Genomic DNA, 6,000 nt, shown 5'->3' on the forward strand with positions numbered 1-6,000 from the left:
GCACTTATGCTAGGACATGATTTCCATGTAACAAAGCCCTCATTCATTCATATACCTTTCCAGCAAATATTTGATTCTTTACCTGACATAATTGGATTTCTAAAGCTTTAGCAATGCCATGTTCCATATCACTCAGTACACAAAATCCTTGGCCATTGTCCACCATTAAAACCCTATTCAGTTTTTCTAAGAAATCATACTAGGTGAAAAAATTTTATGCGTGAACTTTAAACATTGCTATAGACAATATTCCGTCATTTCCATCAAGTCCAAGAGTTGTCAACATAACCTCATCATATTCACCTCCTAATGTCAACATAACCTCACCATATTCACCTAGGCTATTGCGCGAATGTGTTACTGTCTATTTGAATGATGACCTTGTGCAAATGGTCTGAATCCTCAACTGCAACAGTGAATTGAGTCAGTTTGGTGTAGGCCTTTGCATAATCATCTCTTACAATCTCCTTCCCTATAAGTTATGCTTTCATTAGCTTTCCAATAGGGTAGTCAACCCCATAAATCGTTAAAATTTCATTATTTATAGTGTTTTCCATTACTTTATTATCTCTTTTCCATTCGTACAGGAACTAATAAGCTATCGAGACTGATGTGCCTTTAATAAGTATTTTTTTTAGGCAGGTATGCACTTGATTGGATTTTGTCAGTTAAAACATTGGACACTTGTTAATTTTTTTTCCTTTAATAGGCTAGTCACATATCATGTCTGAGCAGTCATAAAAAATACGTTGTCTATTATTTATCATCAGGCATAGGTTAAAATAATCCATTTACACCAGGGCCTTGATTGTGTGTCGAAAACTAAAGCATTGTGAAACAATTTCCCAATCGCCAAATTAATTCTATCACTTGAAAAAACGATGCTTCTCCCACTTAAGACCTCCTCATTCTCTTTATAGAACCATTGAAGGTTTACAATTTCATTCTCAGACTCATAGCCCTCTACATCTTCTTCATTGTCGCTAGTATATGCTAATAGATCATTTTCCTCATATGAAATATCAACATAAAAAAGATTGTCATTTATAACATTTAATGGTACATTGATTGACTTAATTGCGCTGTTAATTCTCTTTATGGCGATTCCTAAGTGCTTGTAAATCACTTTGTCATTGGAATCCAAATTCGAAGCATGCCATGACTCCCTTCACATCTCACAGCTAGCAATCTCCCTCCTTGAATCCACTTTATCTTTATGCTTGGGAGCATCCACTTATGTTTCTTTGCTTATTTTCGGTACAATCTTCTATTTTCCTATTGCCAAATGAGCCTCAACTTTTGATAGGTGGCAGTCGCAACTTTCTTGACATGAATATCCAAATTCTAAATTCCGTAAAATAGACCTCAACTTTTTTGCGGGGACAAATTGACTTATGTGCTCATCCCATTCACAATTTGACCTTTGAAGTCTGTCCATTATGCGTAATGTTTTGCCCCATCAATTTTTTCCCTCACCTCTATTTCTTCCACTGATTCACTTTGTCATCATGGGTACACCTTTCCTTACCTGATGATTCACATAGTCATAATTATAAGTGGATGCAATTTTATAATAGTGAAACATCCAATTGAATCATGTTTTTATAGTGAACCACATAGATGAAATGTCAAACAACTAAGCATACCAATTGATTTATTTTTACTTTGCACCACATGTATCCAATTTTGATACATATTTGATTATATGTATTCTCTTATTTTAGATGGCATTGCATTATCACACTTTTACTCTTACATATTGTTCAGATATTGTCTATTTACAAATGAAGTAAACATAATTGCTCATATGCCTTTACATTTGTAATAACATAATTTTTTCTTCTAGAAACTTAATTGCAACAGAGATCATCATTCATTAGATAAGGATATTTAGTATATTTTCCATTTACAGTTTTTGGTTGATATAACTAAGAATAATTTTTTCTTATTCAATCGTAATCATTCTATTGCCCCAGTATCTTACCCAAACTTGCATGGATTTTTTGGATTGTAGTTTGGTAAATTAATCAACATTTACGGAGGTAGCATGAGCAAGTATTATCTTTAACAACAACTATTCTTATAAATTTTATGAGACCATAACATTTTCTCATTCACACGAATATCATTAATTAATACAAATGGATTCTTAATAATGATATACCACGTCAATAAATGATCTTTGTTTGAACTCTTCTTACAATTCAGTTCGATCTTAAAAAAATTCAAAAAGGGCTTGGTTAAAAGGGTACATGTTTTGTTTAATCTTTTATAATTTCAAAGGTTTGCTGGTCATCATTTCGGCAATAATGATTACCTCTCTCATCAACAAAATCATCTTATTTTTAATTCATAATATACAATAAATATCAAATGCATGCCATAATTAGACTAACATGAACTTCAACTCATGAATATGGATATTAGAATAATTATTCAAAAAATTTTATATACATTATTCATAAAGTACAACATCTTATAGGAAAATAAAATAAAGAATTAACATTACTTAAAGAAACTTATGGCACCAAATTCTAATGACTTGGACAAAAATTAGAGGTGGCAATGGGGTGGGGTGGGGTAGGGAGGGGAGGCCTACCTCCTTCCCCACTAGGGGTGTCAAAAAAACCCGCCTGGACCGGATCCGACCAAGACTCGGTCAATCCGATCGGGGTAAAATCTGGATCGCATATACTGAAAAAGCATATCCGGGTTTGAGAATTTCAAACCCGAACATTTCTGAGCACGGTTTCGGGTTCAGAACCAAAAACCCAGAACCCGAACCCAGACAAGGTTTCTTAATAAAATTAAAAATATATATATAAAGACAAAAATCAAAACCCAAACCGCAAATGCCCAAATCCTTAATTCCCTATAAAAACAATTTGAAAGGCATAAGCAGCAACATTTGGGAGCACTTTACAAAAATAATGGTTAGTAGAGAACAAAAGGCAAAGTGCATGCATTGTAGTGCAATTTTAAAAGCAAAATACCAATCTGGGACTTCGACTTTGAATAGACACGTTGCATTTTGTTTTAAGAAGAATCAACCGAAAATAGAAGAAGCACTTCAGGGAAGCCTCAAAGTGATTAAAAGAGAGGATGTAACTTATGGCATTAGTTATGGCAGTTTTGATCAAAATGTTTTACGGAGTTTAATAGCAAGAATGGTTATAATGCATGAACTTCCACTTAGATTCATGGAATATGTAGGCTTCCGAGAAATGATGGCACATGCTAACCCTGTGGTTAAGCCAGTGAGCAGAAACACTTTGAAGAGCGAGATCTTGAAGTTATATCAAATCAAGAAGGTTAAGACTTTGCATTTATTGGGGAAAAATCATAGTAGAGTGGCCATTACTACAGATTTATGGATAGCTAGTCATTAGAAAAAGGGATATATTGTTGTAACGGCCCATTTCATTGACAACTCCTGGAAATTGCATAGTCGAGTCTTAAGGTAATTTGTCTATAATTTTTTATTTGCTTAATTTTTCTTTTAAGTTTTTTATTACTTATATTAGAGTTTTTTTCAAATTTAAATTATAATATATTTTAAGTTTGTGTATTTAATACCGACTTTTGAATATTTGATAGGTTTATCTATGTTCCAAGCTCCGATACTGCTGATGCCATTTCTAATGAGTTAGTACAATGCCTATTAGATTGGAACGTGGATAGAAAGTTATCCTCAGTGACATTGCATAATTGTACTACTAATGACGCAATAAGGGAGAAATTGATGTTAAGGTTTGATACTGATACCTTAATTTCTAATGGTAATTTTTTTCATATAAGATGTACTGCTCATATATTGAACTTGGTAGTGCGGGATAGGTTGAAAGTTATAGAAAGTGGGGTTGAAATGATTAGAGAGAGTGTGAGTTATTGGACACAAACACCAAAAAGATATGAAACTTTTGAGCTAGCTGCTAGACAATTAAAAATTAACTGTAAAAAAAATTTGAAATTGGATTGACCTACTCGTTGGAACTCTACTTATGCCATGCTTGAAGTAGCATTGATGTATATAAGTGTTTTTTCTTGGTTCCAACAACGTGAGCCTTAGTATAAGAGCTTACCAAGTGATGAGGAGTGGGATTTGGCAATCATAATGGTGGAGCATGTGAAATCATTTACATGTCAACAAAGATCTTTTCGAGTACAAAATACGCAACTACTAATTTATTTTTTTTGTTGATATGTAAAATGAAATTGTCAATTAATAGGTGGTGCACCGCTGATAACCTTGTTATTAGGATTATGGCTGATAAAATGGTTGATAAATATTGGAATGACATTCATCCGATGTTAGTTGTGGATGTTGTGCTTGACCCAAGATATAAGATGATGTTAATTCATTTTTATTTCCCAAAAATATATGGTGATACAGAAAATGATCATATTGAGCGTGCATATAAGTTTTGTTATGATTTAGTGAAAGAATATGAATCCAAGGCAATGAATGTGAGTGGTGGGCAGAATGTTGGACTGGAAATTTCTCGTTCTGAATCTTGTTCGAATTCGAATAAGTATTGGGATGTAGATGAGTTTGAAACATTTCGAAGCCAAAATAAATGTGCTAAGGTAACTAAGTCAGAGTTGGATAGGTATTTAGATGAGGAATTGTTGGATTCCATTCCGGACTTTGATATTTTAGCCTTTTGGAAGATGCACACAAGCTAATATCTTATTTTGGTTGAGTTAGCTAAAGATATCTTAGCCATTACTGTATCCACTGTTGCCTCTGAGTCAGCTTTTAGTGACGGGGGCAAATATTTGAGTCTGCATCGTAGTAAACTTCTTCCTGACACTTTGCAAGCCTTAATGTGTGCTCAGAATTGGATTTGGGCTTGTACTTCTCGATGTATAAAGTTATTTGAATTATATTTTAATAGTATTTATTTGCTTAAAATGCTTTGAATCTTAATGTGTTATTTTTGTTGTAAGGTGGAGTTCCAGAAGATGAAATTTTTATTAGGGAAGAGGTAAGTTTTGATGACGATGATGATGAGCCACAAGCATCGAGCAACATGACATGAACTTTTTTTATTATTTGGAATTAGACATGAACTTGTTATGTACTTATTTTACATGGGAGTATTTGACTCTTTGATGAACTATTTTTTGAGTTGTTGAACATTTTAGGATTTTTATGTGTTTTATTGATAATTGATGTCATAATTATGAACTTATGATATATTGGATATTATTTAGATTTATTGTGTTATTGAATTTAATTTTCTTTTATATAGATTGAATGAGTTTATGTTAGAAATTGGATGAGTTTAGGTAGTAGAAAGTAGATTGAAACAATTTTTATTTATTATTTGTGTAAAATTTATATTGTTAGTATGTTATAAGTTTGTATTTGACTATTTTCTTTTGTTAAACTTAAGATTTATCTTGTAGTATGATACACAAGAAATGTGCATGCATGTTGCTTGTTGATATTTGGGTGATAAAAATGAAAGAAAACATTAAAAGAAGAGTTTACGGGCTTAGAAGCCCGAATCAACCCGAACCTAGGACATGCTGGGCTTGAGCCCGGCCCGCACATGCAAAAGCCGGGTTTTGCCCAGGTTTGGGTATCGATTTTTGTCATCCGGTTCGGTCCTGGGTAGCACCAAACCCGGACCGGACCCAGGGTTTTGCCAAGCCTATTCCCCACCCCATTAAAAATTTCACTTCTATTCTCTACCCCATTCCCTAATAAATTTAGTGAGGTGGGGATGGGGAATCCCCATATGTGGAATGATTTCTCCATCCCCAATAAAAATTGTCCCTTTAATATCACATTTTCCCACGAATTAGGATACATACAATAAACATGAGCAGTAAGACAAAAAAAAGTGCATAATATGACTGAATTTATTTTGCATAAAATCTCACCATTGTTCTATCTCTATGTGAAAAGATAACTTCAAAGCATTATTCCTATAATCAGGCCGTATCCTGCGGATTTCTTTATATATGCATATGCACATTTTCTTGCCAGCA

Source organism: Citrus clementina, unplaced genomic scaffold, assembly GCF_000493195.1.
Source record: "Citrus clementina cultivar Clemenules unplaced genomic scaffold, Citrus_clementina_v1.0 scaffold_4, whole genome shotgun sequence".
NCBI classification, from domain to species: Eukaryota; Viridiplantae; Streptophyta; class Magnoliopsida; order Sapindales; family Rutaceae; genus Citrus; species Citrus x clementina.